Source organism: Canis lupus, chromosome X, assembly GCF_003254725.2.
Source record: "Canis lupus dingo isolate Sandy chromosome X, ASM325472v2, whole genome shotgun sequence".
Lineage (NCBI taxonomy): Eukaryota > Metazoa > Chordata > Mammalia > Carnivora > Canidae > Canis > Canis lupus.
The window spans coordinates 50,087,264-50,114,941 of NC_064281.1; the positions used below are offsets into that span (position 1 = coordinate 50,087,264).

At 36.3% G+C, this 27,678-nt stretch overlaps 1 protein-coding gene and 1 pseudogene across 1 annotated transcript in view; one reads left to right on the top strand and one right to left on the bottom strand.

The window, feature by feature from the left end:
• ZC3H12B (zinc finger CCCH-type containing 12B) overlaps positions 1-27,678 on the top strand; it is a 601,939-nt gene that overhangs the window by 306,933 nt on the left and 267,328 nt on the right. The window lies entirely within an intron of this gene.
• Positions 21,000-27,678, bottom strand: part of LOC112671905 (60 kDa heat shock protein, mitochondrial-like) — a 53,818-nt pseudogene continuing 47,139 nt past the window's right edge.

Genomic DNA, 27,678 nt, shown 5'->3' on the forward strand with positions numbered 1-27,678 from the left:
TTTTGAATGAGAGCCTTGGTGGATAAAGTATTCTTGGTTGCATGTTCTTCTCATTTAGGACCCTGAATATGTCCTGCCAGCCCTTTCTGGCCTACCAGGTCTCTGTGGAGAGATCTGCTGTTATTCTAATATTTCTCCCCACAAAAGTCAGGGATTTCTTGTCTCTTGCTGCTTTAAGGATCTTCTCTTTATCTTTGGAATTTGCAAGCTTAACTATTAAATGTCCAGGTGTTGAACGGTTTTTATTGATTTTTTTGGGGGGGGATCTCTCTATTTCCTGGATCTGAATGCCTGTTTCCCTTCCCAGATTAGGAAAGTTTTCAGCTAGGATTTGTTCAAATACATATTCTGGACCTCTGTCCCTTTCGGCACCCTCAGGAACCCCAATTAAACGTAGGTTTTTCTTCCTCAGGCTGTCATTTATTTCCCTTAATCTGTCTTCATGGTCTTTTAATTGTCTCTTTTTTCCTCAGTTTCCCTCTTTGCCATCAACTTGCCTTCTATGTCACTCACTGGTTCTTCCACCTCGTTAACCCTGGTCGTTAGGACTTCTAGTTTGGATTGCATCTCATTCAGTTGATTTTTAATTTCTGCCTGATTGGACCTAAATTCTGCAGTCATGAAGTCTCTTGAGTCCTTTATGCTTTTCTCTAGAGCCACCAGTAGCTGTATAATAGTGCTTCTGAATTGGCTTTCTGACATTGAATTGTAATCCAGATTTTGTAACTCTGTAGGAGAGAGGACTATTTCTGATTCTTTCTTTTGAGGTGAGGTTTTCCTTCTAGTCAGTTTGCTCAGTGCAGAGTGGCCAAAAACAAGTTGTATTGGGAAAAGGAGCAAAAGAGAGGAGAGAAAGAAGGAAAGAAAAGAGAAAAAGAAAAAAGAAAAAAGGAAGAAAAAAGGAAAACAGAAGAAAAAGAGAAAGAAAAAGAAAGAAAGGGAAAAAAGGGGTAGGGGAAGCAATCAGAAATAAAAACAGTAACAAAAACAAAAAACAAAAACAAAAAAAAAGAGAAAACACGGGGGAGTATCTTCCGTTTCTGTATACTTTAAGTCCCTTGACTTCCCCTGGAACTGGCCCGTCTAGCTGGTCTACTGGGGGAGCGGCCTGTTGTGCTGATTTTCAGGTGTTAGCACTTGGGGGTGCTGCTCTGCCCCCTGCCTGGTGCAGGGCTCAGTGGGGTTTGTTTACCCCCATGAGGCCTCAAAGGAACAACCCCAGTGGCTGCGGCAGCTCTGGAAACTTGGATTCAGCTCCCACAGTAACTACAGAGCTCTCTGTCTGCAGGGCCTGGAGGTTCCAGGGCGGGGCCGCTTATCTGCTCAGCTTGGGGCAGGAGCGTCCTTGCTGTCCTGGGCCCTCCCGGCCTCTGCCTGTCCCGGGGGGAGGCCAGATCCTGGCCTGTGTCCCAGCGTCCTGTGCTCCGGGTCCTGCACTGTTGGATTCACGCTCCTGGTCGTGTAGCCGCCTCTCTGCGGAGCCGCCACCAGAGCCCCTCCGAGCTGCTCCCCGGTAAATGTGTGCGCGCTGCAGCCCTTAGGGAGGTCGGCGCACTCTCCTGGGTGCGCAGGTGTCTGTTAGTGTCCCAGGGAGCCTGAGGGCATCCCCGCCCTCCTGGGGTCCTGCTCTAACTCCCTGCGGGTGCTTTTCCTCCGGGAAGATTGGTGCAGCTCCTGCTCCTCCGAGACGGGGCTCTCCTGTCCTGGGGACACTCGCCGCGGCCTTAGCCTGGCTCCCCGCGGGGCCCCTCCCCCTTGGATGCCTTTTGTTTCTTTATTTCTTTTTCCCTCGTCTTCCTACCTTGATAGAAGCACGAACTCTTCTCACTGTAGCGTTTCAGCTGTTCTCTCTTTAAACCTCAGGCTGAATTCGTAGATTTTTCAGGATGATTTGAAGGTTATCTAGGTAATTTGTTGGGGACAGGTGATTTGGGGACCCTACTCTTCCGCCATCTTGCCCCTCCTCCGCGCGATACAGTGGCTTTGGATGACACACTGGACCAAACAGATTTAACAGATATATTCAGAAAATTTCATCTCAAAACATCAGAATACACATTATTTTCAAGTGCACATGGAGCAGCTTCCAGTATAGATCACATGTTGTGCCACAAAACAAATCTCAACAAATACAAAAAATTAAAATCATATCATGCATTCTTTCCAACCACAAAATTATGAAACTAAAATTCAAGTACAAGAAAAAATCTGGAAAGAATACAAATACATGGAGGTTAAATTGCATGCTACAAATGAATGGGTCACGAAGAAATCAAAAAAGAAATAAAAATTACATGGAGACAAATGAAAATCACATCATAATCATTCAAAACGTTAGGGTTGAAAGAAAATCTATTCTAAGGAAAGATGATAGCAATATGATCCTACCTTGAGAAGCAAGAGAAATGTCAACCTAACTTTACAGGTAATGGAGCTAGAAAAAGAAAAAGACACAAAGCTCAAAGCCAGAAGGAGGAGGGAAATAATAAAAATTAGAGCAGAGGGGAGCCTGGGTGGCTCAGTGGTTGAGCACCTGTCTTTGGCTCATGTTGTGATCCCAGGGTCCTGGGATCAAGTCCCACATCAGGCTCCCTGCAGGGAGCCTGCTTCACCCTCTGCCTATGTCTCTGCCTTCCTTTGTGTGTCTCATGAATAAATAAATAAAAATAAAATAAATTCTTAAAAAAAAGAGAGCAGAAAATGAAATAGAGGCTAAAAATACAATAGAACAGAACAATGAAACCAGAAGCTGATTCCTTGAAAACATCAAGAAAATTTACAAGCGTTTTGCAGACTCATCAAAAAAAAGGAGGGGTGGAGGAGTTGACTCAATAAAACCAGATATGAAAGAGGAGAAAGAACAACAAGAATCATGGAAATACAAAGATTATGAAAATTATATGCCAACTATTTGGCATGGAAATACAAAGACTTTTTAAAATTATATGCAAAGTAATCGGGCAATCTAGACAAAATGAATAAATTCCTAGGAACATATAACCTTCCAAAACTGAACCAGAAAGAAATTGGATTATAGGGAAAGAAATTGAAAATTTGAACATATTAATGAGTAGCAATTATCAAAAAATTCCAAGCAATTATAGTGCATCACCAGATGGCTTCATAAGTAAACTCTACCAAACATTTGAAGAAAAATAATAACTATTATCCTCAAATGACTCCAAAAAACAGAGGAAAGAAAGCTTCTAAATTTACTCTATGAGGCCAGCTTTACCTTGATACCAAAATCAGATAAATACTTTACAAAAGAAAAAAAACTACAGGCCAATATCTCTAATGAACATACATATAAAAATCCTCAACAAAATATTAGGAAACCTAATTTAACAATACATTTAAAAAAATCATTCACCATAATCAAGTGGAATTTATTCCAGAGGTACAGTGTGGATCAATATTTGCAAATCAAGTAACATAATACATCACATTAAAAAGAAAAGAAAAATAAAACATATGATCCTTTTATAGATGCTTGAAAACCATTTGAAAAAAAAACACAGCATCCACTTATAAAAACTCTCAACAAATTTAACTTACAGGGAACATACTCTAACATAAAGGCAATATATGAAAAATCCACAGCTAACATCATATTCAGTGCTGTAAAACCAAGAGCTTTTCCTCTAAGATCAGTAAGAAGACAAGGATGTCTACTCTCTCCACTTTTATTTAACACAGCACTGGAAGTTCTAACTACAGCTATCAGAGAAGGAAAAGAAAAGGCATCCCAATTGATAAGGAAGAAGTAATATTTTCACTATTTATAAACCACATGATACTAAATATAGAAAATCCTAAAGTCTTCACCAAAAAACTACTGAAACTGAAATTCAATACACAATTCACATACAGAAATCTGTTGCATTTCTATACACTAATAATGAAGTAGCCAAAATAGAAACTAAGAAAACAATCCCATTTGCAATCGCAACAAAAAGAATAAAATAATTAGGAATAAACTTACTCAAGGAAGTGAAAGACCTGTACTCCAAAAACTATAAAACCTTAATGAAAGAAATTGAAGATGAAACAAACAAATGGGAAAATGTTGTATGTTTGCACACTGTGAAAACCAGTATTTTCACAATGTCTATACTATCCAAAGCAATCTACAGATTAAATGCAATCCCTGTCAAAATACCAGCAGCATTTGTCACAGAACTAGAACAAATAGTCATAAAATTTGTATGGACTCTCAAAAGAGTTTAAATAGCCAAAGAAATCTTATAAAAGAAAAACAAAACTGGAGAAATCACAATACCAAATTTCAAGATGTACTACAAAGTTTTAGTAATGAAACCAATATTGTGCTGGGGCGCCAGGGTGGTTCAGTTGGTTAAGTATCTGCCTTTGATGAGTCAAAGGTCATGATCTCAGGGTCCTGGGATCAAGCCCCACCTTGGGCTTCCTGCTCAGCAGGGAGTCTGCTTCTCCCTCTGCCTCTGCCCCTCCCACAGCTTGCATTCACACTCTCTCCTTCTCACTGTCTCACATAAATAAATAAAATATTTCAAAAAAGAAAGAAAACATAAAATAGATGCATAGATCAATGTAACATAATCCAAAATCCAGAAATAAACCCATGAGTATATGGCCAATTAATCTGCAACAAAGGAGGCAAGATGTACAGTAGGAAAGGAAAATCTCTTCAACAAATGATGTTGGGAAAAATGAACAGCTCTATGCAAAGTAATGAAATTGTACCAATTTTTTATGCCATACACAAAAAGAAACTCAAAATGGATTAAAGACCTAAATGTGAGACCTGAAACCATTAATTTCCTAGAAGAAAACAATAGACTACTGGCAATCTCTTTGACATGAACCATATAAACATTTTTCTATACATGTCTCCTCTGGCATGGTAAACAAAAGCAAAATTAAAGTGCTTGGTCTATACAAAAATGAAAAGCTTTTGCATGACAAAAGGCAACCTTAAATGTAATAAGATATCTGCAAATAATTTATCTGATAAGGGGTTTATGTCCAAGATATATAAAGAATTTATAGTACTCAATGCAAAAAAATCAAGCAAATTAAAAAATGGGCAGAGGACATGAATAGATTTTTTCTTTCAAAAAGGACATATAGATGACCAACATACAAATAGAAAGATGCTCAACATCACTAATCATCATAAATCAAAAATAATTATATATTACCTCACACCTGTCAAAATAAGTAAAATTTAAAAAGTCAAGAATAACAAGTGTTGATGAGAATGTGGATAAAAGAAATCCTTGTGCACTGTTGGGAATTAAAGCAGATGCAGCCACTCTGGAAAATAGTATGAAAGTTCCTCAAAAAATTAAAAATAGGATTGCCACATGATCCAATAATTCTACTACTGTGTATTTACCCCCAACAAATGAAAACACTTATTTGAAAAAGAAATTTACACTCCTATGTTTATTGCAGCATTATTTACACTAGCTAGGATATGGAAGCAACCCAAGTGTCCATCCACTGATGAATGGACAAAGAAAATTGGTATGTATATATGCAATAGAATATTACTCATCCAAAAAAAAAATAAAAAAAAAAAAAAAAAAAAAAAAAAAAAGAATATTACTCATCCATAAAAAGAACAAAATGTTGCCATTTGCAACAAGGTGGATGGATCTTGTGGGTATAATGCTAAGGGAAATAGGTCAGAAAAAAGACCGATACCAAACAATTTTACTCATATGTAGAATTTAAGAAACAAAACAAAGGAAAAAAAGACAAACAAAAATGAATCTTAAATATAGAGAACAAAGTGGTAGTTGCCAGATGGCAGGATGGTGGGTGTGGGTAAAATAGGTGAATGGTACTAAGAAAGCACTTATGGTGATGAGCATTGAATAATGTATAGAATTGTTGAATCATTATATTGTATACCTGAAACTAATATAACACTATATGTTAATTATACTTGAATAAAAAATGTGAGTTAACTTAATTTGTGGCCATCATCCTACCAAAGTGTTTCCAACCCTCAGGTGAATTACAACCTAGAAATATAATGACCATTATTTGGAACATTCCAATTAGATAAGATCACTAAGAAGTGCAGTTAAAAACAAGGATCCCCAAACTAAACAGAATGGAATACCTGTTTTAATTGGTAAGCAGAAGCCTCCAAAAGTTTTCAAAATTTCAAAGTAGTTTCATTACATGATTCATTACAAAAAGCTAATGAAAAATTAAGGATGTAAGAAGCACCTAAGCCAAAAGACTCTAAGAATGACAAAACTCCTACTGTTCCCCTCTATCCTTTGAGTACTCATCCACTGATCCTCTAATTTTTCTTCACCATAAAATGGCTGCACACTGTAAACAAAAAACTATCAAGTTACTTGCCTTATAGATGTTTCCATGTCTACTTTCAAAAGAGGGCCCCCATATGGGCAATTCCAATGGTTGTCAAAACTGAGGGATTTTCTGGTTAAGTGCTATGTTATCTTCTTAAACACCCAAGGGGAAACTGAAAAGTACCAGAGCCTGCAAAGAGGATTTTAGAAAAATTGGCAGAAGACAGCAAACTGGTGTAAATTCTTAACAGAATCCGTTCTACCAAATCTCTGTAGCACTGTAGCATCTAGCTGAGAGAGGAAAATACAATTTCACATTGTCCCTTCCTTTTCAAATACAAACCCATGTATTATTGATCCTCTCCCAGAGATAGTTATTTTCTTGCTTGTCTCATTTGTGCAATGTGGCTTTCTGCCTGCCTAGAATATGCAGGTTGTTAATTCTTTCATTTGGCTATCATTGAGAGTGACTCCAGGTTTGAGGGAGGTAATATCTTCTGTACCCTCTTTGAGAACACCTCTTACACCAAAGAGTGGTTATTCAATACTGCCAGAAATATTTAAAATTAGAACTAGGTAGCCAGAGGGTAAAAAGTAAATTGTGGATAATATAGCTGAATTGTTGGATCAATCTATGATGCCATTTAAGTTACAACCCAATTCATTGAGGAGATGTATGCAACTCTCTTTATCTTCCAAATCTTTACAGAACCAGAGATGCAGCTCTAATGATAATTCAAAGTTCACTCATTCTTTTATGAATCCCTTAACTTCCTCTATTTTTTCTTAAATGGCTTGTTAGTAATTGGCTTCAAGAATCCAAAATCTTTCTTGGAAAGACTTGCATTCATTGTGTCCATTAAATTTATATGTTACTTTGTCTTTGAAATGTAAACACAATGTAAACACAACCCACAATCACAACCACAATCACTTGAAACTAAAGGGGGAAAAAAGGGAAAGAGTCCTTTTTAAAATGCAAACTGCTAAAAGGGCTCTTTTGCCCAAATCTAACAATTAGTCTCCTAAGACAAATTCCAGGGACAAATACAAATCTTAAAAATCTTTAAAAATATTACAAAATATAAGGTCTTTACCTCTGTCTTTTTGTGTGTGTATATGTATATTTACTATATATATATATATATATGGAAAATATATATATATATAATATATATATGGTAAATGTGAGGTAATTTTTTTTTTACCTCTGGATGATACTGCTAAAATTAATTTGTCAAAGAATTCTATTTAGTTGGTTTAAAGGCAAGCACTTATAAAGATTGGGCACTCTAAAACTCTTAGATAAAAGTTAACTCAATTTTTTTCAAGTTCAGGTACTAAGGGGAAATTTTTATTGGTTTATTTAAAATAGACATGTCTTTAGAGCTATCTAAAGCTAGCTTTAGAGCATTAAAATTAAAACTTTTATTATGCCTGGGTATACTTTAGTAAGGTAAGTCAGGTAAGTTGATGTAATCTCTGCTACAAAATGATTTTTTTAAAAATCTGGCTCAGAAAAATGACTGAGTTTGGTGTCTCATGAAGATTTTTTGGGGGTAATTTAAGCGTACTTGTTTAAAACAAGCAAATTAAATAGGTGTAAATATTTTTTAGATAGCCTCCCAAATATTTTTGATAACCTGAAATCTTAAAATTTTGCTGAGCTAGGTTAAATGACAAATCAAGTTAAATTCATTAAATATCTAGATCATTTCCCAATAAGATAAAATAATGAAGCAATAACTACTGAACATAGATTTATCTACTTTTGGCTTTTTTATTACTGATAAACTCAAGGTAAATTTGGGTCTCTTAGTAAATCAATTTTGTGCTTTATTAAAAGATGTACTTTGAAAAAGTGCATTTCTCAAAGTTATAAAATGTATTCATCATTTTCCACACTAAGGAATACTGGTGCAACAGACAGTTCACAATTGCTTAAGTATTAGCTTTCACTATAAATTAAAGTTCCTAAGAGTTAAGAAATTCTAATAAGGGAAACAACTTTCTATAAAAAGAAAGTAAGGTCAGCCCTGTTGGCCCAGCGGTTTAGCGCTGCCTTCAGCGGGGTGTGATCCTGGAGACCCGGGATCGAGTCCCGCATTGGGCTCCCTGGAAGGAGCCTGCTTCTCCCTCTGCCTGTGTATCTGCCTCTCTCTCTCTCTCTCTCTGTCATGAATAAATAAATAAAATCTTTAAAAAATAAAAAAATAAAAAGAAAGTAAGATGTGTGTTTTTGGTTTAAAAAAAGTATGAGTAATGAAAATACATCTTTGTTGAGTGGAAAAAAAGTTATCTTATCCTAAAATAAGGCTGGTTCTTTAAAGAGGGAATACTCAGGATAAAATCTGAATGTATAAAAAGGTTGTAAAAGTTTTGTGAAAAAAAATATTTAAAAATAAATGTTGGGACCCTCTGGGTGGCTCAGCGGTTTGGCGCCTGCCTCAGCTGGGGGCATGAACCTGGGGTCCCGGGATGAGTTCCACATCAGGCTCCTTGCATGGAGCCTGCTTCTCCCTCTGCCTGTGTCCCTGCCCCCCACTCATGAATAAATGAATAAAATCTTTAAAAATTAAAATTAAAAATTAAAAAGAAAGATTATGTGTGGTCAGGACTCAGATTGAGATACAATAAATGTTAATATCAAAAGTAACCTAGCACAAAATTAGAATTTGCTTTTCTCAATGTTAACAAGAAAAAAAAGTTTTTCTAGAGTTTTGATCTGCTTAAGTCTTTTTTAACCTGGAACATTCCAAAGGATTTGCTAAAGTAATTAGATTTATTTAATATGTTAAATTACATGGGAAGTATTGTCATACAAGAAGTAATCCTAAATTTTATGTTTTCTTCGTAAGATTGCAGCACATGTGAATAAAATCCATTCTCCAACAAAAAATGTCCTCTGATGGCCTAACTTTTGCCATCCTATTGTCGTTGTAACATGGCAGTAGTCTGCTCCTGAATCAAAGAAATTAAGATAGGTATATAATGGTTGCAAATTCAGTGGACAGTCTGGGCTATGGGAAGCCCAAGACAACTAATTGTTTCTTCTCAGCTTTCTGATAAAATTCATTTTGGGTCTTTTACATTTCTTTACCCACTGTATAGCTTTTAAGATGACTCAAATTATAAATACACATGGGTACAGAGACTTCTGTAGTATTGCAAAAAAACAGTCTACTAACAATGTCTGGCTTGTTAGGTTCGTAATCTTGGAGAAACTGCTTTTGTTCCCAGAGGCCTCAGGTTTCCTCTCTCTGGACACTTAAACACCTGTAGCTGGACATCCTTTGATTGCCATGTAGTAAGGGTTACCAATATGTTCATGTTTTTGGTTGTATGTTTTCCAGGTGAGTTGAAGCCTTTCCCTGCCATAAGGCTGATGCCCTCACAATAGGAAAAAAACTGTTAAAATATATTTTTCCACTTGAAATACACCTTCGATAATCTCTGGTGATTGAGGCACCCACTTCCCTGGAAAAACCAACAAGCCTTAATGAAAACCATACAGACCTCTTGAAATTCTATCACTGTACAACCTTCTGTTTGATCCTTTGTTGTCTCAGACTATTATGACTATCTACTATACTCAAGCCTATCAACAAAGGTTAAAGAAGCCTTACTAGATCTCAATTCATAGGACCCTGTTGGTCACAGTTTAGAGCTTTGTGATTAGGTATTCTGGAAATTTTATCAGTGGAGGACAATCCTCAAAGCCCCATTGGAAGGAACCTTACCAGGTGCTCATGATGACTAACACTGCTACAAATTAAAAATTATTGAGCCTTGTGTATACATCACACACCAAAAAATAAATAAGCAATAATAAAAATAAAAAGGCTCTACCTAACACCTGCTCCTGTGTAGATGCTGGAAACCTCTGAATGAAGTTGACAAGAAAGAAGTAGCTGGTGTCAAGGTAGACTGCTTCCACCCAAGACAATGGATCAAGATTTCATACTTCAAATCAACATGAAACCCATTTCTCCTTCTTTTCCTTTCCTTTACTCTGGCATTGGCCTAGAAAAGTAATGCCTTCATCTTTAAAATTTACTGGACCATGGCTAAGGAGAGTAACCTTTGGAAATTAGTGACTTTTTGTTTCAGGCTAAAAGAAAAATCTGTGTTCCTAATTTTTTATAAGCAAAATAAGTAATCTCATTTGTCAAATTTCCTAAACTGGCATTGCAGAGTTAGAAAGGAACTCTCAGAAGGCTTTCATGACTGATGATTCACTCCTTTTGGCAGGTCCCTATTTGCCTGGGTAGGGAGAAATGCAAATGATCCCATGATCAAGAAATTTACCTTAATTCTTTTTTAAAAAATATTTATTTATTTATTTATTTATTTATTTATTTATTTATTTATTTGAAAGAGAGAGAGAGTGCGGGGTGGGGAGAAGTAGAGGGAGAGGGAGAGAGAAACCCAAGCAGACTCCATGCTGAGTGTGGAGCCCAGTGTGGGGCTTGAACTCAAGACCTTGAGATCATGACCTGAGCTGAAACCAAGAGTCAGACACAACCAACTGTGCCAGCCAGGTGCCCTAGAAATTTACCTTAATTCTTAGAATTGTTTCAAAATCTGCTGTTAAAGCAATAGCTACTCCCTGAAATTCTCAGACTCTGGCCAGTTATTCTTGATAATAGTATAGCCCTTGATTATCTTTTAGCTAATCAAAGAGGTATCTACTATAGCCAACACCCTTTGCTGCACCTGGATTAACAATTTCAGGGAAATGGATACTCAATTGCATGAGATCACTGAGCAAGCTACTTGTCTTAAAAGAGTGACTTATTCAGTGGGGTCTTTCTTTGATGTATTTGATTTTCATTGGTTTGGGTCTTGGTGACATTGGTTTCTTTTTTTTGTTTGTTTTTTATTTTAGGTTTTAATATTTTTGTTTTAAAAGTAATATATTTCGGGATCCCTGGGTGGCGCAGCGGTTTGGCGCCTGCCTTTGGCCCAGGGCGCGATCCTGGAGACCCGGGATCGAATCCCATATCGGGCTCCCGGTGCATGGAGCCTGCTTCTCCCTCTGCCTATGTCTCTGCCTCTCTCTCTCTCTATCTCTGTGTGACTATCATAAATAAATAAAAATTAAAAAAAAAAAGTTTTAAAAAATAAAAAAATAAAAAAAATAAAAGTAATATATTTCATATTACTACAAATACCATTGCTAACATTTTGGTATTTACCCTTCCAGGCATAACAAATACTATGTATAATATTGATATTTTAAATTTTATTTTAATTCTGCTATACTTTTTCACTTAAAAAAATGTTTTTATTGGAGTTCAATTTGCCAACATATAGCATAACACCCAGTGCTCATCCCGCCAAGTGCCCCCCTCAGTGCCCATTACCCAGTCACACCAACCCCACATACACCTCCCCTTCCACCACCCCTTGTTCATTTCCCAGAGTTAGGTGTCTCTCATGTTTTGTCACGCTCAGTGATATTTTCACTCATTTTCTCTCCTTTCCCTTTATTCTCTTTCACTAATTTTTATATTCCCCAAATGAATGAGACCATATAATGTTTGTCCTTTTCCGATTGACTTATTTCACTCAACATAATACCCACCAGTTCCATCCATGTCGAAGCAAATGGTGCGTATTTGTCATTTCTAATGGCAGAGTAATATTCCATCGTATACATATTCCACATTTTCTTTTTCCATTCATCTTTCGATGGACAGTGAGGCTTTATAAAGCGATCTGGCTTTATAAAAATGCTTCTTCACCTTTCTGTCATCTCATGAATATGTTTTCTGGAATTGTAAAATTGCCATAACAATACTTTCACTTTTTTTTAGCATTTTCATATTCATTATCTAATTTCATGTCAACCTCACAACCACGAATAAAGCAGTTTTTCTGATCTTTTTTGTTCAACTGGGAGACCTGAACCTTAGAAAGTTTAAGCTACTTAGAATCACTGATGGTTAGGGATTTTGAGATCTTCCAGTTTGGCATTTTTTCTATTACAGCAATGGCCACGATAGCCAAACTGTGGAAGGAGCCTCGGTGTCCAACGAAAGATGAGTGGATAAAGAAGATGTGGTTTATGTATACAATGGAATATTACTCAGCTATTAGAAATGACAAATACCCACCATTTGCTTCAACGTGGATGGAACTGGAGGGTATTATGCTGAGTGAAGTAAGTCAGTCAGAGAAGGACAAACATTATATGTTCTCATTCATTTGGGGAATATAAATAATAGTGAAAGGGAATATAAGGGAAGGGAGAAGAAATGTGTGGGAAATATTAGAAAGGGAGACAGAATGTAAAGACTGCTAACTCTGGGAAACGAACTAGGGGTGGTAGAAGGGGAGGAGGGCGGAGGGTGGGAGTGAATGGGTGACGGGCACTGGGGGTTATTCTGTATGTTAGTAAATTGAACACCAATAAAAAATAAATTAAAAAAAATAAAAAAAATAAAAAAATAAAAAATAAACAAATGAGAAAGCTGAAGAGCAAAGAAGTCACATAGCTGGAGAAGTCATTTCCTTGGTAACACAGCTATTTATTGCAGATCTGGGACTAGAGTATAAGTTTCCTAAATCCTAATCAACATGCTTGACACAAATCAGATGCTGTCCATAAATAGGAGTTGTAGATTAATAAGTACAGTTTATTTTTTTTTTTTTTTAATTTTTTTTTTAATTTATTTATGATAGTCACAGAGAGAGAGAGAGAGAGAGAGAGAGAGGCAGAGACACAGACAGAGGGAGAAGCAGGCTCCATGCACTGGGAGCCTGATGTGGGATTCGATCCCGGGTCTCCAGGATCGCGCCCTGGGCCAAAGGCAGGCGCCAAACTGCTGCGCCACCCAGGGATCCCTAATAAGTACAGTTTATTAATTTCCTAAGAATTTCTGTATTGGAGAGGTTAAATAAATCAGAACATATGTAAACTTCAATTTTAAATTACTTAGTTTAGTACATAATAATAAATCTTCACATAGCAAACATCTATTGAGTACATAGAATCAGGGTGATACTAAATGCCAAGAATAAAAGATGAATAAGACACTGACAATTCTAAACACAAACTCTACATTTACAATTTAGTCAGAGAAAGGCACATAACTGTAGGGCTCTGTATTAGTTTTCTGTTGCTGTTTAAAAAAATAGCACAAATATAGCAGCTTAAAATAACATACATTTATTTTCATGCAGTTTCCTTGGGTCAGGAATCTTGGCATAGTTTAGCTAATGCCTGCTCTGGGTCCCCTAAGGCTGCAATCAAATTATCTACTGGGGCTGAAGTCTCTGAGGCTCAGCAATGTCTTCTAAATTCATGTGAATGTTAGCAGAATTAGGTTTCTTTTTTTTTCAGCTGTAGAACTCATGGTGGCTTGCTTCTTCAAAGCCAGCAGAAAGAAAGGGTTGTAGGTTAAGATGGGGAAGGACTCTATGCTTGCCTCATCTCTTGAATACAGCTAGATAAATAAATACCAAATCATTCTGACCAGCCAGGAAATCAATCTGAGGACTAAGAAAACAAACTGCAAAACTAAAGGGAGAAGAGAGGCTACATTGTGGAAGGTAGGAGGTGCAGAGACATGATGTGAGGAGAAAAAATTATGAGTGCTGCAGATGAGAAGGAACCCTCATCATGGAGAGAGGAGAGAAAGTGAGGGAAAGAGCAGAACATATCTTTGGCACAAGAAAAACACTTCCCCAAAACTAGTGACTGGGAAAATGAGAGGGGTTGACTATGGTGAGTGTTTACAAGCAGAAAAGCTCAAAAACAAGTTTTAGAAGTCCATGCCATGGCCAGTGTAGAGCCCAGTGGGTAAAGTATGTATGGAGGAGGGCAGATGTATGGAGCAGGGAAGAACCTCAGAAATGGACAGCATGGTCTGAGGATGTTCTCTGCTGTACTGAGAGACAGTTCTACTTCTTGGGGTGCATTTTGGAGAGATGATACTGCCTGTCAAGGTACAAAAGAGCTATTAGATGACATTTCACTGTCCTGTTCCTTATCATAGGGGCAGAGGCACCCGTTGAAGGCAGCTGACCTGGATGCTGGCATTTTCCTGTGTTTTACTCTAAATTCCAAGCCCTTGTGCATTTGTGTGACTATCCTTATGGGACAAGCTGGCACCAAACCTAGAGCAGCAAGACCCTCTGCTAGAGGTTCAGCATTGGATCCACACCACAACAGGTCCCTAAAATTTGGAGTTTTAAAACTCAAGTAATGTACCTGAAATAAAACAGATGCACTATGCTACCAGATGGAAAGAGGGCCAGGACACAGGGTGAAGGCATGGATCTGAGGGATCCTTGGGACACATGAGGGGAGATTGCACACTCTTCTTTGAGGGCTTCCTGAACAGCAATGAATGTCTTTTACCCTGGGATGAGGGAGCAAGATGGTGCCATTTTTCTTCCCTCTAATCAGCATAGACACACTTAAATGAGCAGCACATTGCATACAGTGGAGGCTTGAGCCATTTACACCAAGCAAGTATGCTTGAGAGCCAGAGCAGCAGTGGGCCCCTCCCCAAGAAGATCAGCGTGACCTCCCTCACATACACCAAGTCTACTGACAATAGAATTCTAACAAGGTCCAGCTCTAGTGGAAATAGGATAAGGCTTATTTTAGCAAGTGGACCAGAGCACAACTATTTAAAATGCGCCAAACAATAGATAAGGTCCAAACACTCCTCATGGTAGGCAGGGAGAAATGCTTCAAAGGAATGATCTGAGGGAAAGATCAGCCAAAATACAACAGACAGCAGAGTGCACAAGGCACACACCAGAAACACTTCTTGAAGCACCAGGCCCTGGATAGTATATAATCTATTTTTCATAAAGCCATTGTTCTCAGGAGCAGGAAACCAAATAGTCTTCCTAGCATAAAGAAGACAGAGATACAGACAAAGTGCAAGACAGAGGAATTCATCCCAAAAGAAATAACAAGAAAGGTGGGACACCTGGGTGGCTCAGTGGTTGAGCATCTGCCTTCGGCTTAGGGGGTGATCCTGGGGTCCTGGTATCAAGTCCTGCTTCTCCCTCTGCCTATGTTTCTATATCTCTGTGTTTGTCTCTCAAGAATAAAACCTTTTAAAAAAGAAATAAAAAGGAAAGTTACAACCAGATATCTAATTGAAATAGATATAACATGCCTGATTTAGAATTTAAAGTAATAATGATAAGGATATTGACTGGGCTTGAGAAAAGCATAGAAGACACTATGGAGACCTTACCAAGGACATAAAAAAATCTAAAAACTAGTCAAGCTAAAAGAAAAATTTCTATAACCAAGATATGAAATAGACTGAATGCAATGATCACAAGGATTGAAGAAGTAGAGGAATGAATAAGTGACAAAGAAGATAAAATTAGGGGAAAAATAAAGTTGAAAAAATAAGGAAAGAAAATTTTTGGATCACGAATGTAGAATTAGGGTACTCAGTTAATCCATAAAGTATAATAACATTCATATCATATGAGACCCAGAAGAAGGGACAGAAAAGAGGACAGAAGGTTTATTTGAGCAAATAATACCTGAAAACTTCCCTAATCTCGAGAAGGAAATAGACATCCAAATCCAGGATGTACAGAGAACACCCATAAAAATAAGCCAAAGGAAGCCAACACCAAAACATGTAAATAAATTTGCAATATTCAGGGATAAGAAAAAAATCCTAAAAGCAGCAAGTGAAAAAAAAAGTCATTAACTTACTAGGGAAGACAAATAAGGTTAGCAGGAAACCTCTTCACAGAAACTTGGCAGGCCAAAAGGGAGTGCCAAGATGTATTCAATGTGCTGAATGGGAAAAAATATGCAGCCTAGAATACTTTACCCTATTATCCAGTCATAATTGGAGGAATGATAGAGTTTTCCAAACAAACAAAAAGGGAGTCTGTGACCACTAAAGCAGCCCTGCAAGAAATATTAAAGGGTACTCTTTGAGTGGGAAAGTAAGACCAAAACCAACAAAGACTAGAAAGGAGCACAGAAATTCTCCAGAAACAACTTTACAATGAACACAATAGCACTAAGTTCATATCAATCAATAATTGCTCTGAATATAAATGGAGTAAATGCTCATCAAAAGACACAGGGTATCAGAATGGATTAAAACAACAAGAATAAGACTCATCTACACACTGCCTACAAGAGACTCCCCTTAGACCTAAAAACACCTACAGACTGAAAGTGAAGGTATGGAGAACCATTGATCATGCAAATGGACATAAAAAGAAAGCCAGAGTAGCCATACTTATATCAGATAAACTGTATTTTATACCAAAGACTGTAAAAAGAGATGAAGAAGGGCAATATATCATAATTAAGGAGTTTATTCAACAAGGAGATCTAACAATTGCAAATATTTATGCCTTCAAATTGGGAGCAAATATATAAATCAATTAATAACAGAAAGGAACTCATTGACAATAGTACAATAATTGTGGCAGACATTCACACCCCACTTACATTAATGGAAAGATCATCAAAGCAGAAAATCAACCAAGAAACAATGGCTTTGAATAACATATCAGACCAGATGGACTTAACAGATATATTCAGAGCATTTCATCCTAAAGCAGCAGAATACACATTCTTTTCAAGTGCCTATGGAACAATCTCCAGAATAGCTTGCATACTGGGTCACACATTAGCCCTCAACGAGTAAAGGAAGTCTGAGATCATAACATCTATATTTTCAGACCACGATACTATGACACTTGAAGTCAACCACAAGAAGAAATTTGGAAAGACCTCAAATACATAGAGGTTATTCCTACTAAGGAATAAATGGGTTAACCAGGAAATTAAAGAAGAAATGAAAAACTACGTGGAAACAAATGAAAATGAAAACAAAACAGTCCAAAACCTTTGGGATGCAATAATAACATTCATAAGAGAAAAGTATATAGCAATACAGGCTTAACTCGAGAAGCAAGAAAAATCTCAAATTTACAACCTAAATTTACACCTAAAAGAGCTACAAGAGGAAGAACAAATAAAACCTAAAGCCAGCAGAAGAAAGGAAATAATAAAGATTAGAGCAGAAATCAATGATATAGAAATAAAAAAAAGATCAGTGAAACAAGGAGCTGATCTTTGAAAGAACTGATAAAATTGATAAGCCCCTAGCCAGACTTATCAAAAAATAAAAGAGAAAGGAATCACGTAATTAGAATTATGAAAGAGACAGGAACAGAAATTTCACCAAAGAAGACATACACATGGCCAACAAACACATGAGAAAATGCTCTGCATCACTGGCCATCAGGGAAATACAAATCAGAAGCACAATGAGATACCACCTCACACCAGTGAGAATGGTGAAAATTGACAACACAGGAAACAACGGATGTTGGAGAGAATGTGGAGAAAGGGCAACCCTCTTGCACTGTTGGTGGGAATGTGAACTGGTACAACCACTCTGGAAAACTGTGGAGTTTCCTCAAAGAGTTAAAAATAGAGCTACCCTATAGGAACCCAGCAATTGCACTGCTGGGGATTTACCTCAAAGATATAGATGCAGTGAAAAGCTGAGACACCTGCACCCCAATGTTTATAGCAGCAATGTCCACAATAGCCAAACTGTGTAAGGAGCCTTGGTGTCCATTGAAAGATGAATGGATAAAGATGTGGTATATATATATACAATGGAATATTACTCAGCCATTAGAAATGACAAATACCCACCATTTGCTTCGATATGGATGGAACTGGAGGGTCTTATGCTGAGTGAAGTAAGTCAATCAGAGAAGGACAATCATTATATGGTTTCACTCATCTGGGTGATATAAAAAAAAGTGAAAGGGATTATAGAGGAAAGGAGAGAAAATGAGTGGGAAAAATCAGAGAGGGTGGCAAAACATAAGAGACTCCTAAATCTGGGAAATGAACAAGGGGTAGTGGAACGGGAGGTGGGTGGGAGGATGGGGTGACTGAGTAATGGGCACTGAGAGGGGCACTTGACGGTATGAGCACCAGATGTTATACTATATGTTGGCAAATCTAACATATATATTATATATTATATATTATGTATGTCTCTCTCTCTCTCATAGTTCACAGCCAACACTACAGAAATACAATTATAAGAGAATATTATGAAAAAGTATTTGCCAGCAAATTGGGCAATCTGAAATAAATTACTAGAAACATAAGAACTACCAAAACGGAAACAGGAAGAAATAGAAAATTTGAACATATTTGTAACCAGCAAAGAAATGAAATAAAAAATCTCCCAACAAACAAAAGTCCAGAGCCTTATGGCTTTGCAGGGGAATTCTACCAGACATTTAAAGAAAAGTTAATATTGTTCTTCTCAACTGTTCCAAAAAATAGAAATAGAAGGAAAACTTCCAAACTTGTTCAATGTGGCCACCATTACCTTGATTCCAAAACAAGACAAAGACCCCACAAAAAGGAGAATTACAAGCTAATATACCTGACAGACATTGATGCAAACATTCTCAATAAGATACTACCAAATCAAATCCAATAGTACATTAAAAAGATTATTCACCGTGATCAAGTAGAACTTCTCAAATGAGACAGCAGAGCTGGTTCAATATTCACAAATCAATGTCACATTAATAAAATAAAAGATAAGAACATATGATCCTTTAAGTAGAGACAAGCAAAAGCATGTGATAAAGTACAGCATTCATTCTTGATAAAAACTCTCAACAAAGTAGGGATAGAGGGAACATCATTCATCATCAATGCATATACAAAAGATCCACAGCTAATATCATCTTCAATTGGGCAAAACTGAGAGCTTTTCCTCTATGGTCAGGAAGAAGACAGGGATGTCTACTCTCACTATTGTTATTTAACATAGTACTGGAAGTCCTAACCTAAGCAATCAGACACCAAAAAGAAATGAAATCCATCAAAATCAGCAAGGAAGAGGCACCTGAGTGGCACAGTTGGTTAAATATCCTATAGTTGGTTTCAGTTCAGGTCACGATCTCAGGGTCACAAAATTGAACCCTGTGTAAGGCTCTGTGCTCAGTGCAGAGTCTGCTTGAAATTTTTTCTCCCTCTTCCTATGCCCCTCCTGCATTCTCTCTCTCATAAAAACAAACGAATGAATGAATGCATACATACATACATACATACATACATACTTTTTTAAAAAAATCAGCAAGGAAGAAGTTAAACTTTCCTCTTTGCAAATGACATGATACTCTATATAGAAAGTTTGAAAGACTCTGCCAAATAATTACTAGATAGATGAGCTCAGAAGAGCCCCAGGATACAAAACAATATGAGAAATCTGTGGCATTTCTACAAACCAATAACGAAGCAGCAGAAAGAGAAATCAAGAAATCGGTCCCATTTACAATTGCATCAAAAACTATAAGATACCTAGTAATAAGCCTAGCCAAAGTGGTAAGATTTGTACTCTGGGGCAGCCCCAGTGGCACTGCGGTTTGGCGCTGCCTGCAGCCCGGGGTGTGATCCTGGAGACCTGGGATCAAGTCCTATGTCCCATGCTCCCTGCATGGAGCCTGCTTCTCCCTCTGCCTGTGTCTCTGCCTCTCTCTCTCTCTGTCTCTATGAATAAATAAATAAAATCGTTAAAAAAAAGATTTGTACTCTGAACGCTACAGAACACATGTGAAAAAAATTGAAGATGATACAAAGAAATGAAAAAACATTCCATGCTTATTGATTGGAAGAACAAATTTTTTAATATGTCTATAGTACCCAAAACAGTCTACATACTGTTAAAAAAAAAAGATTTGTACTCTGAACGCTGCAGAATACATGTGAAAAAAATTGAAGATGATACAAAGAAATGGAAAAACATTCCATGCTTATTGATTGGAAGAACAAATTTTTTAATATGTCTAGAGTACCCAAAACAGTCTACATACTGCAATCCTTATCAAACTACCACCAGGATTTCTTTTTACCGCGAGAATTTTTTACAGAGCTATAATCAACAATCCTAAAATTTCTATGGAACCACGAAAGACCCTGAGTAACCAAAGGAATGTTGAAAAAGAAAACCAAAGCTGGAGGCATCACAATTCTGCACTACAATATGTATTAAAAAGCTATAATCATCAAGACTGTATTGTATGGGCACAAAAACAGACGCATAAATCAGTGGAACAGAATGGAAAACAGAAATCTACCCACAACTACATGGTCAGCTAAGTTTGACAAATCAGCAAAGAATATCCAATGGCAAAAATGTCGACAAATGGTGTTGGTTGGGAAAACTGGGCAACAACATTCAGAAGAATGAAACTGTACCACTTCCTTACATCATACACAAAAAATAAATTCAAAATGGAAGAATGACCCAAATGTGAAACAGGAAACCATCAAAATCCTAGAGAGGAAACCAGGCAGGAACCTTTTTGTTCATGGCTGTAGCAACTTCTTATTAGACACATCTCTGGCAGCAACAAAAACAAAAGCAGTAATGAACTATTGGGACTTTATCAATACAAAAACTTCTGCACAGTGAGGGAAACAATCAACAAAACTAAAAGGCAACCTACAAAATGGAAGATGGTTGCAAGTGACAAATCTGATAAAGGGTTAATATCCAAAATGTATAAAGAACTTACACTCAACACCAAAAAAAAAATCCAGTGAAGTAATGGGCAGAAAACATGAATAGACATTTTTCCAAAGAAAACATACAGATGACGAACAGGCAAATGAAAAGTTCCTCAACATCACTCTTCATCAGGGGAATACAAATCAAAACCATGATAAGGTACCTCCTCATACCTGTCAGAGCGGCTAAAATTAGCAACAGAAAAAACAACCAATTTTGGCAAGGATTTGGAGAAAGGGAAACCCCCTGTACTATTCATAGTACATATCTCATACAAGTCATTTATGAGATATGTACTATTGGTGGGAATGCAACCTGTGCAGCCATTCTGGAAAACAGTATGGAGATTTCTCATAAAGTTAAAAAATAGAACTACCCGAGGACCTTGCAATTGCACTACTAGGTATTTACCCAAAGGGTACAAAATTGCTGATTCAAAGGGGCACATTCATCCCATGGTTCATAGCAGCATTATCAACAATAGCTAAATTAAGTATTAATTATAGCTATATTATTATTTATATATTTATATGTATTTATATTTATATATAAATATATATATTTATGTATATATATTTATTTATATATCTCCACATATAAATATATAAATATATATTTCATAGATTTCCATAAATATATTTATATTTATATATAAATAATATATTTATAAATTTATATAAAATATAAATAAAAATAAATTTAAAATTATATAAAATTTTAATGAATATTATTATAAATTTTAAAAATATATAAATTTAATACAATTTTTTATTTTTATAAAATTTATAGATTTATATTTTATTTATTCTATTTTTTTTTTTTTTTTTTTTTTTTTATTCATTTTTATTTTTATTTTTATTTTTATTTTATTTTTTTTCCTTTTTTTCTTTTTTATTTTTATTTTTTTTTAATTGGTGTTCAATTTACTAACATACAGAATAACACCCAGTGCCCGTCACCCATTCACTCCCACCCCCCGCCCTCCTCCCCTTCTACCACCCCTAGTTCGTTTCCCAGAGTTAGCAGTCTTTACGTTCTGTCTCCCTTTCTGATATTTCCCACACATTTCTTCTACCTTCCCTTATTTTCCCTTTCACTATTATTTATATTCCCCAAATGAATGAGAACATATAATGTTTGTCCTTCTCCGACTGACTTACTTCACTCAGCATAATACCCTCCAGTTCCATCCACGTTGAAGCAAATGGTGGGTATTTGTCATTTCTAATAGCTGAGTAATATTCCATTGTATACATAAACCACATCTTCTTTATCCATTCATCTTTCGTTGGACACCGAGGCTAATTTTTTTCAAAGATTTTTATTTATTTATTCATGAGAGACACACACAGAGAGAGAGAAAGAGAGAGAGAGAGAGACAGGCAGAGGGAGAAGCAGGCTCCATGCAGGGAGCCTGACGTGGGACTCGATCCCGGGACTCCAGGATAAGGCCCTGGGCCCAAGGCAGTGCTAAACTGCTGAGCCACCCGGGCTGCCTTAAATTTATATTTTAATAAATAAATAAATAAATAAATATCCACAATGGAGTATCACTCAGCCATAAGAAAGAATGATATCTTGCCATTTGTAGCAACAAGGATGGAGCTAGAGTGTATTGTGCTAAATGAAATAGATCAGCCAGAGAAAGACAAATAGCATATGATTTCACTCATACGTTGAATTTAAGAAACAAATTTAAGAAACAAAAGGGATGAACATAAGAGAATAAAAAAGGGATGGAGACAAACCATAAGAGACTCTTTATAGAGAAGAAAATGAGTGTTACTGGAGGGGAGGTGTGTCAGGGAGAGTCTAAATGGGTGATGGGTTTTACAGAGGGCTCTTATGATGGGCACTGGGTGTTACATACATGTGATGGATCACTAAATTCTCCTGAAACTAATATTACACTATATGTTAACTAATGAATATTTAGATAAAACTTTGAAACAAAATCCAGGGAAGGAGAATCTCTGATCCTTTAGGTCTCTTACCTCTAAATCTATTTTAAAGGGCATCTGATTAGGTCAGACCCACCCACAATATATCTCCTAATTAACGTCAACTGGTTAGGGACTTAAACAATATCTGAAAATATCCCTTCCCTTTTGTCATATGATATAACCTAATTGTGGGAGATACATACAAGTATACACACACATGTCAACATTCATGTAAAAAAGGGGATTACACTAGGCATGTACAGCAGGGGCTGGAGAGATCTGGGGGCAGAGTTTGAATTCTTGCTATCACAGTTGCAATCTAGTCACAGGTTAAAAATTGACTTTAAATCTAATAAACAATGTTTATCTAACATAGCTTTACTTCTGAGTAACAAATTTACATTTTATTTAAATGTATCAATAAAACAGCAATTATTTATGTTTAAAATTTATTAAGTTTTAATTACAAAGCACTCATAAAAGTGTAAGAGTACACTCATGAAGAATTATTTAATGCTCAAGTTCCCTGGAGGGTAACCCATAATTCTAGTAACTTCCCCCAGAGGATGTCACTGTTAATAATCTGGTGCAGATCCTTTCAGACCTCTATCCATGCATTTTAAATTCATTTTTACTTGTAAATATGTATAATATCATTTTGTTCATTATAAATATATGAATTAGATCATACTGAACACATGGTTTTGCATTTTGTCTTTTACTTTGCAATATGTCTTTAATTTTTTTTTTCCAGTGCTGGCTCAGATAATTTTACCTAATTATTTTTAAACTATTATATAATTTTCTTTAACATTGATTTTGCCATTTCCCATTGTGGACATTTAGCTTAAAATTTTTTTACGATTTCAAATACTGCTGCAGGAAGCATCCTTTTGCATATATTTAAGTGTTTCCTTAAAGTAGATAGCCTGAAGTGAATTCGTTAGGTCATAGGAATGCACTTACATTTTTCTTACACTGCACAAAGTTAATCAGTATTCATATCCATTCCTTATTTTGTTTCTGGACTACGGTCTCTTTTTTTTTTACATTAGATGAACATAGTTTGAATAATAGGATTAATCATCCTTATTGATTCAGATACTGTTCTTCATTATGTGTTTATCTGTGCATGTCTCTTATATTTCACCTCCTGTTTTATCTATCCATCTCTTTAATCTCCTTTTGAGCACACATGCCTATGTATTTGATGTATATACTACTTTGTATATGCATTTACATAATAATAAAATATATAGCTTTTTATTTTGCCTTATAAATTTGTATAAACAATTTTTAACAATTCGTATAAACAATATTTACTGCACTTATTTATTTTGCACTCAATTTTTTATTTTATTGTGGTACAATTTATATGATAACTTTTAAGGAGTACAGTTTTATAAATTATGAAAAACTTATATAGTTGTTTCATGACCACCATAACCAAGATGTCAGCTAATTATGTCACCACCAAAAGATTTCTCATGCCACTGTATATTCATCTCACCGTTTCTTCCCTATTCCCTAGCAACCCCCTGTTTTCCCATGCTATGATTTTGTCTTTTTCAGAATGCCATATAAATAGAAGCATACAGAATGTAGCCTTTTGATTCTTGCTTCTTTTACTTCATATCATAATTTTGAGATTCACTTGTGTAGTTATATATATTAGTAATTTATTTTTCCTTTTTATTTCTGAGTTGTATTTCATTGCATGGTGTATTCCAATTTGTTTCTCATCAACTGCAGGACATTTGATTATTTTTAGATTTTGGTCATTATGTATATAGCTGCTATAAACATGCACATACAGGAATTTGTAGGAGCACATGTCTTCATGTTTCTTAGGAAAATATCTAAGAGTAGGATTGCTAGGTTTTATGAAAGTCTATGTTAAACTTTATTTAAAAAAATCCCCCAAACTATTTTCCAAGGTGGCTGAACCATGTCATATTCCCAGCAAGATATGGGAGTTCGAACTATCATTCATCCAAATTTAATATGTCAATGCTTTTTATTTTAGCCATTCTAATAAAGAGGTAGTGAGATCTCATTGTGTGCTTACCATGTATTTTCCTAAATACCAGTAATGTTAAACATCTTTTATGTGCTTAAATCTATTTGTATACCCTCTTTTGTGAAATGTTACAAATTTTCATCATTTGTCAAAGCTGCTTCTTTATTGCATTTTGATGTCTTTATATATTCTAGATAAAGTCATTTATGAGATATGTGCTCTGCAAATATCCTCCACCCCCCTCAATTTGTGGATTGTTATTTCATTTTCACAGCAGTATGTACCAAAGAGCAGGACTTTTTTTTTTTGAACAGGACTTTTTTAACTAGAATTTTACAGCAGTTTAAGGATTACAGAAAAAAATGTGTATGTGCCTCCTCTCCTTACCTCTGCACAGACAATCCTAGTTTTAATATCGGTTTTTAAATATTTAACTTATTTTTATAGTAAAAAGGTACAGCATTATTAGTTTTAGAGGTATAATTAAGTGATTCATCAGTTGAATACAACACTCAGTGCTCAATACTTCAAGTGTCCTCCTTAATGTCTATCACCCATTTACCCTAACCCCCCACCCACATCCATTCCAGCAACCCTCACTTTTTTCACTATAGATAAGAGTCTCTTATGGTTTGTCTCCCTTTCTGTATTCAACTTATTTAATTTTTCCTTCCCTTCCGCTATGTTCATCTGTTTTGTTCCTTTAATTCCACATATGAGTGGAATCATATGGTATTTGTCTTTCTCTGAGTGACTTATTTCACATGGCATAGTACCCTCTAGTTCCATTCACATAGTTGCAAATGGCAATATTTCATTCTTTCTGATGGATATATAGATATACTGCTGTAAAATACACACACACACATATATATATATATATATATAACTTCTATATACATTCATTAGTCGAAGGACATATGGACTCTTTCCATAGTTTGGGTATTTTGGATATTGCTGCTATAAACATTGCAGCTCATGCACCCCTTTGAGTCACTATGTTTGTACCCTTTGGAAAAATACTTAGTAGCGAAATTGCTAGATTGTAGGATAGTTCTAAATAAATTTAACTTGTTGAGGAATCTCTATAATGTTTTTCCAGACTGGCTACACCAGTTTGCATTCCCATCAACAGTTTAAAAGAGCTCCCCTTTGTCTGCATCCTTGCCAACAGTTATTTCCAGAGTTGTTAATTTAGCCATTATGACTGGTGCGAGGTGGTATTTCATTGTGCCTTTGATCTGTATTTCCCTGATGCTGAGTGACAAAGAATACTTTTTCATGTACCTGTTGGCTATTAGACACTTGTATGCCTTCTTTGAAGAAATGTCTATTCATGTTTCTGCCCATTGCTTGACTGGAGTTATGTTGTTTGGGCGTTGAGTTTGATAAGTTCTTTTTTGTTAATTTGTTTGATTGGAGTTCAATTTGCCAACATACAGCATAACACCCAGTGCTCATCCCGCCAAGTGCCCCCTCAGTGCCCATCACTCAGTCACACCAACCCCACACACACCTCACTTTCCACTACCACTTCTTCGTTTCCCAGAGTTAGGAGTCTCTCATGTTTTGTCACCCTCACTGATATTTTCACTCATTTTCTCTCCTTTCGCTTTATTCCCTTTCACTAATTTTTATATTCCCCAAGTGAATGAGACCATATAATGTTTGTCCTTTTCCAATTGACTTATTTCACTCAGCATAATACCCTCCAGTTCCATCGATGTTGAAGCAAATGGTGGGTATTTGTCATTTCTAATGGTAGAGTAATATTCCATTGGATAGAAATTCCACATTTTCTTTATCCATTCATCTTTCAATGGACAGCAAGGCTCCTTCCACAGTTGTGCTACTGTGGACATGGCTGCTATAAACATTGGGGTGCAGTTGTTCAGGTGTTTCACTACATCTGTGTATTTGGGATAAATACCCAGCAGTGCAATTGCAGGGTCATAGGGCAGATCTATTTTTAACTCTTTGAGGAACCTCCACACAGTTATCCAGAGTGGCTGTTCCAGGTCACCTTCCCACCAACAGTGCAAGACGGTTCCCCTTTCTCCACATCCTCGCCAACATTTGTTGTTTCCTGCCTTGTTAATTTTCCCCCGTTCTCACTGGAGTGGGGTGGTATCTCATTGTGGTTTTGATTTGTATTTCCCCGATGGCAAGTGATGCGGAGCATTTTCTCATGTTCATGTTAGCCATGTGTATGTCTTCCTCTATGAAATTTCTGTTCATGCCTTTTGCCCATTTCATGATTGGATTGTTTGTTTCTTTGCTGTTGAGTTTAATAAGCTCCCTATAGATCTTGGATACTAGCTCTTTATCTGATATGTCATTTGCAAATATCTTATCCCATTCTGTAGGTTGTCTTTTAGTTTTCTGGACTGTTTCTTTGGCTGTGCAGAAGCTCTTTATCTTGATGAAATCCCAATAGTTCATTTTTGCTTTTGTTTCCCTTGCCTTCATGGATGTATCTTGCAAGAAGTTGCTGTGGCCAAGTTCAAAAAGGGTGTTGCCTGTATTCTCCTCTAGGATTTTCATGGATTCTTGTCTCACATTTAGATCTTTCATCCATTTTGAGTTTATCTTTGTATGGCGTAAGAGAATGGTCCAGTTTCATTCTTCTGCATGTGGCTGTCCAATTTTTCCAGCACCACTTATTGAAGAGACTGTATTTTTTTCCAGTGGATAGTCTTTCCTGCTTTGTCGAATACTAGTTGACCATAGAGTTGAGGAGCCATTTCTGGAATCTATATTCTGGTTCATTAATATATGTGTTTGTTTTTGTGCCAGTACCACACTGTCTTGATGATCACAGCTTTGTAGCACAA